The following is a 12,466-nucleotide window of genomic DNA, read 5'->3' on the forward strand; positions in this document are numbered from 1 at the left end:
ATAATGGTGTGCCAAGGCATACACACCTTTTATATTTAACGCTTTATCTCTGGAGTCTACATCAACTTCACATCTATTCCTCATTTCAAAATGTTTTAGTTTTTTTATGTTTTTGTTTTCCGCCCTTTTTTGTCTAACAAAACTATGTTCTTAATGGCAAACACACAAAATATGCAAAATCTTCCACCAAAAATATTTTTTCTTAGTGGAATATTTGATGTGAAGTAATGGGAACCTTGGATAGGTCAATAATTCATAATAACATTGATTTCGATTCAATATTATGTTTTTGAGCAATGACAGTTTGAAAGAAAAAAAAAACAGCTTTGTTTTATTAGTCAACATTGCAACTTTTTCTAAATTACATTTCACCTTCAAGTTTTTTTCATTTCACTTTTGTTATGTTTTAGTTTATTTTAATAGTATTTTTAGAATGTGTCCTGGGCCTTTAAAGGCCTACTGAAATGAGATTTTCTTATTTATTTCAGTAGGCCTTTAACAGCTAGCCTGTCTCCATCCTTGAACGATGTGGATCCAGCGGGAGATAAAAGTGAAGTTTCCATGGACTCACGAATACTAAAATAACTTATTTACTGGAGTTAAAAATGTTGACTTTACACTCACCTTAGTGTTTACCAAGAAGTTTATTTCCTTTTCCCGGCAAAACTCGAACCAACACTTCCTGTCAATAGCGTCACTTCCCTAACTTCCCCGGAAGTCCTGCCCCCCAGCCAAAGCCATTGGCTAACACCCCATAGCCAGCCGCTACAATATTTACAGCTAGAATTCACACACACACACGCACACACGCACACACACACACACACACACACACACACACACACACACACACACACACACACACACACACACACACACACACACACACACACATATATATCCATCCATCCATCTTCTTCCGCTTATCCGAGATCCGAGGTCGGGTCGCGGGGGCAACAGCCTAAGCAGGGAAACCCAGACTTCCCTCTCCCTAGCCACTTCGTCTAGCTCTTCCCGGGGGATCTCGAGGCGTTCCCAGGCCAGCCGGGAGACATAGTCTTCCCAACGTATACATATATATATATATATATATATATATATATATAAATATATATATATGTATCATGTATATATATACGGTATATTCAACCCTAACCCTCTAACCCCGGGCCCTAACCCTCTAACCCTAACCCTAACCAAATAACTCTAAATTCAGTCTTTGTTACTTAGAATATGTTCCCCTAGTGTCCAAAAAACTCAAACTTAAGTCTTTGTTACTTAGAATATGTTCTCCATACTAAAGTGTTACCAAAACATATAACTTTGGCATGAATTTGAAAAAAAAAAACATTTTATTTTTCACTAAAGAAGGGTTCGGTGAATGCGCATATGAAACTGGTGGGGTTTGTACCTCCAACAAGATTAAGAACAACTGCACTAAGCACTCATTGCTCATGTCCTTTCAAGCTATTTTTGCGATTAGCATGCCTTTCTTGTCTGCTCCTGCTTGTTCTTGCCTGGGGTTTGACATGTTAAACTGCCTGCACCAGTCCCCAGTGATATTACTACTTGTAAGAAATGTTGTTTTTTTGCTAAAATGGAGGTGATAAATAACTTCAAATAAACAAAAATAAATACTAGGGGTGTAAAAAAACAAAAACAAAATCTACATTCTAAGCGGGATTATTATTTAGTACGATTCAAAATTGATTGATGATTTTTAAAACATTATTAAAAATAATAATATTAATACAAAAAAAATATATAATATTAGAAAAAGTTATAAATATATATACATATATATTTGAGAATTAATTTCTAAAAAAACATCACGATCACGATCATTAAATCAAAATGTGCAGTACGGTGAAACAGGGGTTAGTGCATGTGCCTCACAATACGAAGGTCCTGGTTTCAATCCCGGGCTCGGGATCTTTCTGTGTGGAGTTTGCATGTCCTCCCTGTGAATGCATGGGTTCCCTACGGGTACTCCGGCTTCCTCCCACCTCCAAAAACATGCACCTGGGGATAGGTTGATTGGCAACACTATGTTGTCCGTCTATCTGTGTTGGCCCTGCGATGAGTTGGCGACTTGTCCAGGGTGTGCACCGCCTTCCGCCCTAATGCAGCTGAGATAGGCTCCAGCGACCCCGAACGGGACAAGCGGTAGAAAATGGATGGATGGAATTTCTAAATAACATTCTTTAGGCCAACTTGCAGCACATACTGTGTATGTTAGGGCTCGGCGGGAGTCACGCATCATCTGATTGACGCCGTCTCTCACGCGGCTGACTTTGTCTGTAATTTCAAACACTTTGGCTTCCTACTAAGTGGGGCATCAGACGCCACACGGATCCGATGGCGGCTTAATTGGCAGCTATTTCAGTTTGCTGTCTGGCGACTTCCGGGAGACCCTGGTGGATATGCCGCTCGCTGCATTAGACAGCGTGCCGATCACAGCGGGAGCAACAAACATCTGTTTTAATTGTGGGATGTATCTACCATCAGAATATTCTCTCTACAGTCTTGTTGGTCACACGCGTACCAGAGGAGACCGGTTGTACAGTAGCTCCAAACTAATCCACTCCTAAACACATTATGATGGGACTGTCTGTGGCTGAAGAGATATATTGCATTTTCTGTCAGTCTGGAATCTTTACGTGAACAAAAAAACGCATGAACGTATCTTTACTTTGTAACTTTGCAGGTTCCTTAATCTAGTGGTTTACACACACAAGTACTTATTTGTCCTACACGATATTACTTACGTACATTGAATGTTACAATCATCGACAACGACGCTTGAAAAGCCTTGTGGGTACAAGCAGTGGGCCTTCATTATGTTGCCAACTAGTGGCCTGGCATGCACATTACACCATTTTCAGTTGTTTTGGGAACTCAAAGTAGTTAAATATTCCAATTTGGAACTTGGTTCTAACTATATGCAGGTATTTTGACATGTCAAATTATAAATTGAATATCTATAGGTTTCATAGTGTAGTAGTCATTAAGTGTTCTTTATCTGCAGAAGGTTCTGGGTTCGATTCCCAGTGGAACATATACTTTTTCACTACTTCACTCTTACACAACCAGTACAGTAGAATTTTTACATAAAATTGTTTTATTAACTGCGACTTGACAAGTCTTAAGAGAAAAAGCAGTTGGCATGCATACTTGTCATTCCTTTACATCGCCAACAAGACATACATGGGTTCCATAGTGTAGTAGTTATCACGTCTGCTTTACACGCGGAAGGTCCTGGGTTCAATTCCCAGTGGAACAATGTTTATCACAAACTTAGAAACAGAGGTGTTCCTAGTTTTTAAACACAGAGCATTGCTTATCCCCCATAAGTTGCACTAATAATAATAAAATCATAAAAAATAGTTATGTTTTTTAATTATGTTACATCCTTTCCATTACATTATGTATTAAATTAAAACTTGACGGATTTATAATCATATTTAAGTGAAAAACGACAGGTTGAATGATTATTTAAAATTGTATTTTGGCCACTTTATATTGAATTTGTTGGCACCTTTTGTTAAACAACAAAAACAAAAAATCTTTTATTAAACTTTTTTTTTTTAAAGAAGTTTATCTAGATATGTTCTAAATATCCATCGATCCATTTTCTACCGCTTATTCCCTTTGGGGTCGCGGGGGGCGCTGATGCCTATCTCAGCTACAATTGGGTGGAAGGCGGGGTACACCCTGGACAAGTCGCCACCTCATCACAGGGCCAACACAGATAGACAGACAACATTCACACTCACATTCACACACTAGGGATGATTTAGTGTTGCCAATCAACCTATCCCCAGGTGCATGTCTTTGGAAGTGGGAGGAAGCCGGAGTACCCGGAGGGAACCCACACAGTCACGGGAAGAACATTCAAACTCCACACAGAAAGACCCCGAGCCCAGGATTGAACCCAGGCCTGGTAGGGAACCTTTTTATTGTGAGGTAGACGCACTAACCCCTCCTCCACCGTGCTGCCCATGTTCTAAATATGTTTCTTTAAAAGAAAACAAAAAATAAGGTTTTTACAAATGTTTTAATAAGTTGTAAACAATTACAACCAAGTTCACAGTAGGAATGTTTAACTACTTTGAGTTCCCCAAAACAAGTGAAAACGGTGTGGCAATGGTCATTTTTTGGGAAAAGTATGAGTAAAGTCTTTTATTAGTCTGATTACTTTGATTGTAATGGGTATGGCTCCACTGGGAATTGAACCCAGGCCCTTCTGCGTGTTAAGCAGATGTGATAACTACTACACTATGGAACCCACATGTGTCAGAAAGGTTAACTGGGGTTTCATTTGTGCAGAGTGGATTATTGTGTACAGTGGAGTATCAAAATAACCAAACGTGGTGTAATGTGCATGCCAGGCCACAAGGAATGATAAAAACCCTTTTGTGAGTTTAAAGTTGGAACTAAGTAAATACTGTTCAGTTTATCGCAGCGCCAAGTAGACAATCTGAAAATTCCCGTCATATCAATTCCTAGATATGGTCGTAATTATTTTAAGTACACTGCGCATAATAAACGCAACATTATTAATATTGCTACTACGGATAATTTTATCAACAACTCCTTAAAACAGCCCACTACCTATAATATGGGCTTTCTAAACATCAGATCTTTGTCTCCCAAAACGTTATTAGTCAATGAGGTCATTAGAGACAACAACCTTAACGTCATCGGTCTTAGCGAAACCTGGCTTAAACCAGACGACTTTTTTGCGATAAATGAGGCATCCCCTCCTAACTATACGAATGCGCATATTGCCCGTCACCTCAAAAGGGGAGGGGGTGTCGCACTAATATACAACGAAAACTTTAACTTTAGTCCTAACTTAAATAATAAATATAAATCGTTTGAGGTGCTTTCTATGAAGTCTGCCACACATCTGCCTCTGTGCCTGGCCGTTATCTACCGCCCCCCAGGGCCCTATTCGGACTTTATTAGTGAATTCTCAGAGTTTGTTGCTGATCTAGTGACGCACGCAGATAATATAATTATAATGGGGGACTTTAATATCCATATGAATACCCCATTGGACCCACCGTGCGTGGCGCTCCAGACTATAATTGATAGCTGTGGTCTTACACAAATAATAAATGAACCGACGCATCGCAGCGGTAATACGATAGACCTAGTGCTTGTCAGGGGTATCACCGCTTCCAAAGTTACGATACTCCCGTATACTAAAGTATTGTCCGATCATTACCTTATAAAATTCGAGGTTCAGACGCATGTTCGTCAAACTAATAATAATAATAACTGCTATAGCAGCCGCAACATTAATGCTGCCACAACGACGACTCTTGCGGACCTACTGCCCTCGGTAATGGCACCGTTCCCAAAGTATGTGGGCTCTATTGATAACCTCACTAACAACTTTAACAACGCCCTGCGCGAAACCAATGATAGTATAGCACCGCTGAAGTTAAAAAAGGCTCCAAAAAGGCGTACGCCATGGTTTACTGAAGAAACTAGAGCTCAGAAATTATTATGTAGAAAGCTGGAACGCAAATGGCGCACGACTAAACTTGAGGTGCACCATCAAGCATGGAGTGATAGTTTAATAACTTATAAACGCATGCTTACCTTAGCTAAAACTAATTATTACTCAAATCTCATCCGCATTAATAAAAACGATCCAAAATTTTTGTTTAGTACAGTAGCATCGCTAACCCAACAAGGGACTCCTTCCAGTAGCTCCACCCATTCGGCAGATGACTTTATGAAGTTCTTTAATAAGAAAATTGAACTTATTAGAAAGGAGATTAAAGACAATGCGTCCCAGCTACAACGGGGTTATAGTAACACAGATACGATTGTATATACGGCGGATACTGCAAATATCCAAAATAGTTTCTCTCGTTTTGATGAAATAACATTAGAAGGATTGTTACAACGTGTAAATGGAATAAAACAAACAACATGTTTACTTGACCCACTTCCTGGGAAACTTATCAAGGAGCTTTTTGTATTATTAGGTCCATCAGTGCTAAATATTATAAACTTATCACTTTCCTCGGGCACTGTTCCCGTTGCATTCAAAAAAGCGGTTATTCATCCTCTCCTTAAAAGACCTAACCTCGATCCAGACCTCATGGTAAACTACCGACCGGTGTCTCACCTTCCCTTTATTTCGAAAATCCTCGAAAAAATTGTTGCAGAGCAGCTAAATGAGCACTTAGCGTTTAACAATCTATGTGAAACCTTCCAATCCGGTTTCAGGGCAAATCACTCGACTGAGACAGCCCTCGCAAAACTGACTAATGATCTATTGCTAACGATGGACTCTGATGCGTCATCTATGTTGCTGCTCCTCGATCTTAGCGCTGCTTTCGATACCGTCGATCATAATATTTTATTAGAGCGTATCAAAATACGAATTGGTATTTCAGACTCAGCCCTGTCATGGTTTAACTCTTATCTTACTGATAGGATGCAGTGCGTCTCCTATAACAGTGTGACCTCGGACTATGTTAAGGTAACGTGTGGAGTTCCCCAGGGTTCGGTCCTTGGCCCTGTACTCTTCAGCATCTACATGCTGCCGCTAGGTGACGTCATACGCAAATACGGTATTAGCTTTCACTGTTATGCTGATGACACCCAACTTTACATGCCCCTAAAGCTGACCAACACGCCGGACTGTAGTCAGTTGGAAGCGTGTCTTAATGAAATTAAACAATGGATGTCCGCTAACTTTTTGCAACTTAATGCCAAAAAAACGGAAATGCTGATTATCGGTCCTGCTAGACACCGACCTCTATTTAATAATACAACTTTAACATTTGACAACCAAATAATAAAACAAGGTGACTCTGTAAAAAATCTGGGTATTATCTTCGACCCAACTCTCTCCTTTGAGTCACACATTAAAAGCGTTACTAAAACGGCCTTCTTTCATCTCCGTAATATCGCTAAAATTCGCTCCATTTTGTCCACTAAAGACGCCGAGATCATTATCCATGCGTTTGTTACGTCTCGTCTCGATTACTGTAACGTATTATTTTCGGGTCTCCCAATGTCTAGCATTAAAAGATTACAGTTGGTACAAAATGCGGCTGCTAGACTTTTGACAAGAACAAGAAAGTTTGATCATATTACGCCTGTACTGGCTCACCTGCACTGGCTTCCTGTGCACTTAAGATGTGACTTTAAGGTTTTACTACTTACGTATAAAATACTACACGGTCTAGCTCCAGCCTATCTTGCCGATTGTATTGTACCGTATGTCCCGGCAAGAAATCTGCGTTCAAAAGACTCCGGCTTATTAGTGATTCCTAGAGCTCAAAAAAAGTCTGCGGGCTATAGAGCGTTTTCCGTTCGGGCTCCAGTACTCTGGAATGCCCTCCCGGTAACAGTTCGAGATGCTACCTCAGTAGAAGCATTTAAGTCTCATCTTAAAACTCATCTGTATACTCTAGCCTTTAAATAGACCTCCTTTTTAGACCAGTTGATCTGCCGCTTCTTTTCTTTCTCCTATGTCCCCCCCTCCCTTGTGGAGGGGGTCCGGTCCGATGACCATGGATGAAGTACTGACTGTCCAGAGTCGAGACCCAGGATGGACCGCTCGTCGGGACCCAGGATGGACCGCTCGCCTGTATCGGTTGGGGACATCTCTACGCTGCTGATCCGCTTGAGATGGTTTCCTGTGGACGGGACTCTCACTGCTGTCTTGGAGCCACTATGGATTGAACTTTCACAGTATCATGTTGGACCCGCTCGACATCCATTGCTTTCGGTCCCCTAGAGGGGGGGGGTTGCCCACATCTGAGGTCCTCTCCAAGGTTTCTCATAGTCAGCATTGTCGCTGGCGTCCCACTGAATGTGAATTCTCCCTGCCCACTGGGTGTGAGTTTTCCTTGCCCTTTTGTGGGTTCTTCCGAGGATGTTGTAGTCGTAATGATTTGTGCAGTCCTTTGAGACATTTGTGATTTGGGGCTATATAAATAAACATTGATTGATTGATTGACTGCACTAGTGGTGTGATAATGGTATAATTTGTACAACAAGTGTTAGAAAATCATTAGTCGCTTTTGCTGTGTTAGACGTGGTTCCTCTGGGAATCAAACCCAGGACCTTCTGCATGTTAAGCAGATGTGATAACTACTACACTATGGAACCCATGTGTGTCAAAAACAAAATCTGTGTTTTCTTTTGTGCAGTGTTTCTAAAAAAACAAAAAAAATCTAAACTATGACACCATTGTGCATGCCTGTAACCTTTCTTTACATCAACAACTAGTGACCACGCATGCAATTTACACCACTTTCAGTTGTTTTACGAAACTCTGTGGGAAAAAAAACACATTAATACCTCAAGTCGCACATATGTTCCATAGTGTAGTAGTTATCACATCTGCCTTACACGCAGAGGGCCCTGGATTCAATTCCCAGGGGAACCATGTCTGTTACAAACAGAGGTGTTGTTTGTTTTTAAACACAGTGGGTTGTTTATCCCCCAAAAGTTGCACTAATGATATAATTATGTTTTATTATGATTATGATGACGTTAAAAAAATAATCTAAACTTTACACTCTTTAGTAACTGAAAACCCGACAGATTTATAAACATGATTTAGTGAACCTTTACAGGTTGTATTAACTTTTTGGCATTACATTTTGGCCACTTCATACACAATATATATATGTATATATGTATATGTATATATATATATATATATATGTATATATATGTATATATAGATAAGATATGTATGGGCTTCACGGTGGGAGAGGTGCTAGTGCATCTGCCTCACAATACGAAGTTCCTGCAGTCCTGGGTTCAAATCCAGGCTCGGGATCTTTCTGTGTGGAGTTTGCATGTTTTCCCCGTGAATGTGTGGGTTCCCTCCGGGTACTCCGGCTTCCTCCCACTTCCAAAGACATGCACCTGGGGATAGGTTGATTGGCAAAACTTAATCGGCCCTAGTGTATGAATGTGAGTGTGAATGTTGTCTGTCTATCTGTGTTGGCCCTGCGAAGAGGTGGCGACTTGTCCAGGGTGTACCCTGCCTTCAGCCTGATTGTAGCTGAGATAGGCGCCAGCGCCCCCGGCGACCCCGAAAGGGAATAAGCGGTAGAAAATGGATGGATGGATATATATATATATATTAGGGATGGGCAACGATTAAAATTTTTAATCGAAGTTAATCGCACTATTTCTCCGATTAATCGCGATTAACTGCATTATATACGCAAAGGCCAATAATGAATTCAAAAGTAGTATGTAGTGCACCTTTATTGGAATATTCTCCCACATGAACAAAAGCGGCAAAACATTTGTTGTGCAGACACAATTTAAATCAGTCCTTGTTAAACAGTAGCAGTTAAATAGCGTATTTTATGAAAATCAGCACAAAAAAATGTAAATACAAACATTTAAGCTTATTGCCACTGCCAGGGTATTTAAGTTATCCTGTTTGTTATGGAAAATAAATATAATCTACATACAAATCTCTGAGCCACAATCATAACATCCGAACATAAAATTTCTGAGGTAACAGCAGAAACATTTTTTTTATCAGGTATCTTATGTTTAAAAAACCTATATTATAGGTAGTGGGCTGTTTTAGGGAATTTTTGATCAAATTATCCATAGTAGCAATATTAATAACGTTTTGTTTATCATGCGTAGTGCACTTAAAATAATTACGACCATATCTAGGAATTGATATGGTGGGAGTTTTCCGATTGTTTGCTTGGTGCTTTGATAAACTGAACGCATCATATACATGGTACTATATTGTGATGTTATGAGCCATGGAAAAAAAGAACTACCCTACCCAGCATGCAACAGGAGTGACGAGCATGCGCGGTAGCCCGGTATAGGTTGTGTGTCACCATGACGGCATCTTGTATGTTGTGATATGAACGCTCTGAAAACGTTAAGAACTCAGCCAACACTCCTCGTCTGCATTATTCCTAAATAGACAGACAACACAGATACTCCGCTGCTTCACAGGCCGCTGGATGTAGCCGGCAAAGTATTCCCATGCTAGCTAGCCGGTCTAGCAAGCACGCGTCATTCAGTCCAAAACGGCCCGATATATCCACATTCAGAATTGTCTGGCGGTCGTAAGTGATCAAGGAGTGACCACGCTGTAAGCCAGCCATGAAATTTGCAGAATTGTCCGGTATTTTTGCCAAATGTTCCATCTTTACCAAGAGCCCCTCGACGCCGAAGCACATCCGGGCGACGTCATCTTGTTAAGAAAAGGCGTTAACAAAATAAAAGCATGTAAACATCCCATCCATCCATCCATTTTCTACTGCTTATTCCCTTTCGGGGTCGCGGGGGGCGCTGGCGCCTATCTCATACGCAAATGTGCGATAAAATAATTTTCGGCGTTAATAGATTGATGAGTTAACTCGTGATTAACGCATTAATTTGCCCACCCCTAATATGTATATATATATTAAAGGCTCCACTGGGAATTGAACCCAGCACCTCCTGCACATGAAGCAGTCTTGATAACTACTACACTATGGAACCCATGTGTGTTAGAAAGGTTTACCGTGTTTGTGTTTGTGCAGAGTGGATACATCGTGTATGTAAGAGTATCAAAATAATCAAAAATGGTGTAATATGCATGCCAGGCCACTAGTGGGCAATGTGAAGGAATGACAGCCATGCGTGACAACTGCTTTTTCTTGCCAGGCGTCTTTGTTGATACAATAATTTTAAGTAAATATTCTACTGTTTTGGTTGTGTAAGACTAAAGTACTGAAAAGTACATGGTTCCACTGGGACTCAAACCCAGGACCTTCTGCGTGTAAAGCAGACATGATAACTCCTACACTATGGACCCTACAGATTTTTCTTATATAATGTGACAACATGTCAAAATACCTGCATGTAGTTAGATCCAAGTTCAAATTAGGGGTGTTTAACTTCTTAGCGTTCCCAAAACAACTGAAACTGGTGTAATATACATGCCAGCCACAAGTTGGCAATGTTAGGAATGACAAGAATGCATGCCAACTGCCTTTTCTCTTAAGGCTTGGCAAGTGTCTTTGTCGCTGTTGATACAACAATTTAAAGTACAAAGTCTACTGTTTTGATTGTTTAAGAGTAAAGTGGAGAAAAGTACATGGCACCACTGGGAATAGAACCCAGGATCTTCTGCGGATAAAGCAGACATGATAACTACTACACTATGGAATCTTTAAATACGTCATATATAACGTGACAACATGTCAACATACCTGCATATAGTTAGAATCCAGTTCAAACTAGGAATGTTTAAGTTCTTTGCGTTGCCAAAACAACTAAAATTGGTGTAATGTGCATGTCAGGCCACTAGTTGGCAGTATGAAGAAACCTTTGCAAATGCTTGCTCACCGAAATAAATAACATACACATATTTTTCAAAAACACTTCTGTGTTTTTGTGAGTTTAAAGTTGGAACTAAGTAAATACTGCACAAGTGGCATGATAATGGTGTAATTCGCACGACAAGTGTTTGCAAAAAATGTATCTTTAGCAACGGCGTAGTTGTTTTTTTGTGATGGACAAAGTTCCAATGGAAATTGAACCCAGAACCATCTGCTTGCAAAGCAGATGTGATAACTACTACACTATGAAACAATTGTGTCTTCAGTTGAGCAGTTTTTCTAAAAACGGGTAAAAATTGTGTAATGCGCATGCCAGGCCACTTGTCCATCCATCCATCCATTTTCTACCGCTTGTCTCCCTCGAAGTCGCTGGAACCTATCTCAACTGCATGGAGACAGAAGGCGGGGTACACCCTGGACAAGTCTCCACCATATCAAAAGGGCCAACACAGATAGACAGACAACATTCACACACTAGGGCCAATTTAGTGTTGCCAATCAATCTATCCCCAGGTGCATGTCTTTGGAAGTGGGAGGAAGCCGGAGATTAAGAAATCCACCACTTAGAAATCATAAAGGGTTCTGAAATTTACACGGTACGTGCATGTCCACTGTATGAGAGATAATCTAAAAAGAAAAATCCAGAAATCTCAATCTATGATTTTTTTAAACAATTTATTTGTGTGATAAAGCTGAAAATAAGTATTTGAACACCAACATTAATATTCGGTAGAGTAGCCTTTGTTTGCAATTACAGAGGTCAAATGTTTCCTGTAGTTCTTAACCAGGTTTGCACAGACTGCAGGAGGAATTTTCGCCCACTCCTCCACACACATCTTCTCTAGATCAGTCAGGTTTCTGGGCTGTCGCTGAGTAACACAGACTTTCAGCTCCCTCCAAAGATTTTCAATTGGATTTAGGTCTGGAGACTGGCTAGGCCACTCCAGAACCTTGATATGGTTCTTACGAAGCCACTTCATGGTTTTCCTGGCTGTGTGCTTTGGGTCATTATCATGTTGGTGGATCCAGCCACGACTCATCTTCAATGATCCGAATGAGGGAAGGAGGTTTTTGGCCAAAATCTCACAGTACATGGCTGCAGTCATCCT

General features: G+C 40.5%; 1 protein-coding gene and 4 non-coding genes across 5 annotated transcripts in view; 1 reads left to right on the plus strand and 4 right to left on the minus strand.

The window, feature by feature from the left end:
• LOC133538166 (contactin-associated protein-like 5) overlaps positions 1-12,466 on the minus strand; it is a 309,867-nt gene that overhangs the window by 100,942 nt on the left and 196,459 nt on the right. The window lies entirely within an intron of this gene.
• Positions 3,211-3,283, plus strand: trnav-uac (transfer RNA valine (anticodon UAC)). The gene has a single exon. It is a non-coding gene; the product is annotated as a tRNA-Val (tRNA).
• Positions 4,216-4,288, minus strand: trnav-aac (transfer RNA valine (anticodon AAC)). Its single transcript has one exon. It is a non-coding gene; the product is annotated as a tRNA-Val (tRNA).
• Positions 8,073-8,145, minus strand: trnav-aac (transfer RNA valine (anticodon AAC)). Its single transcript has one exon. It is a non-coding gene; the product is annotated as a tRNA-Val (tRNA).
• trnav-uac (transfer RNA valine (anticodon UAC)) lies at positions 10,759-10,831 on the minus strand. The gene has a single exon. It is a non-coding gene; the product is annotated as a tRNA-Val (tRNA).

Source organism: Nerophis ophidion, linkage group LG19 (assembly GCF_033978795.1).
Source record: "Nerophis ophidion isolate RoL-2023_Sa linkage group LG19, RoL_Noph_v1.0, whole genome shotgun sequence".
Lineage (NCBI taxonomy): Eukaryota > Metazoa > Chordata > Actinopteri > Syngnathiformes > Syngnathidae > Nerophis > Nerophis ophidion.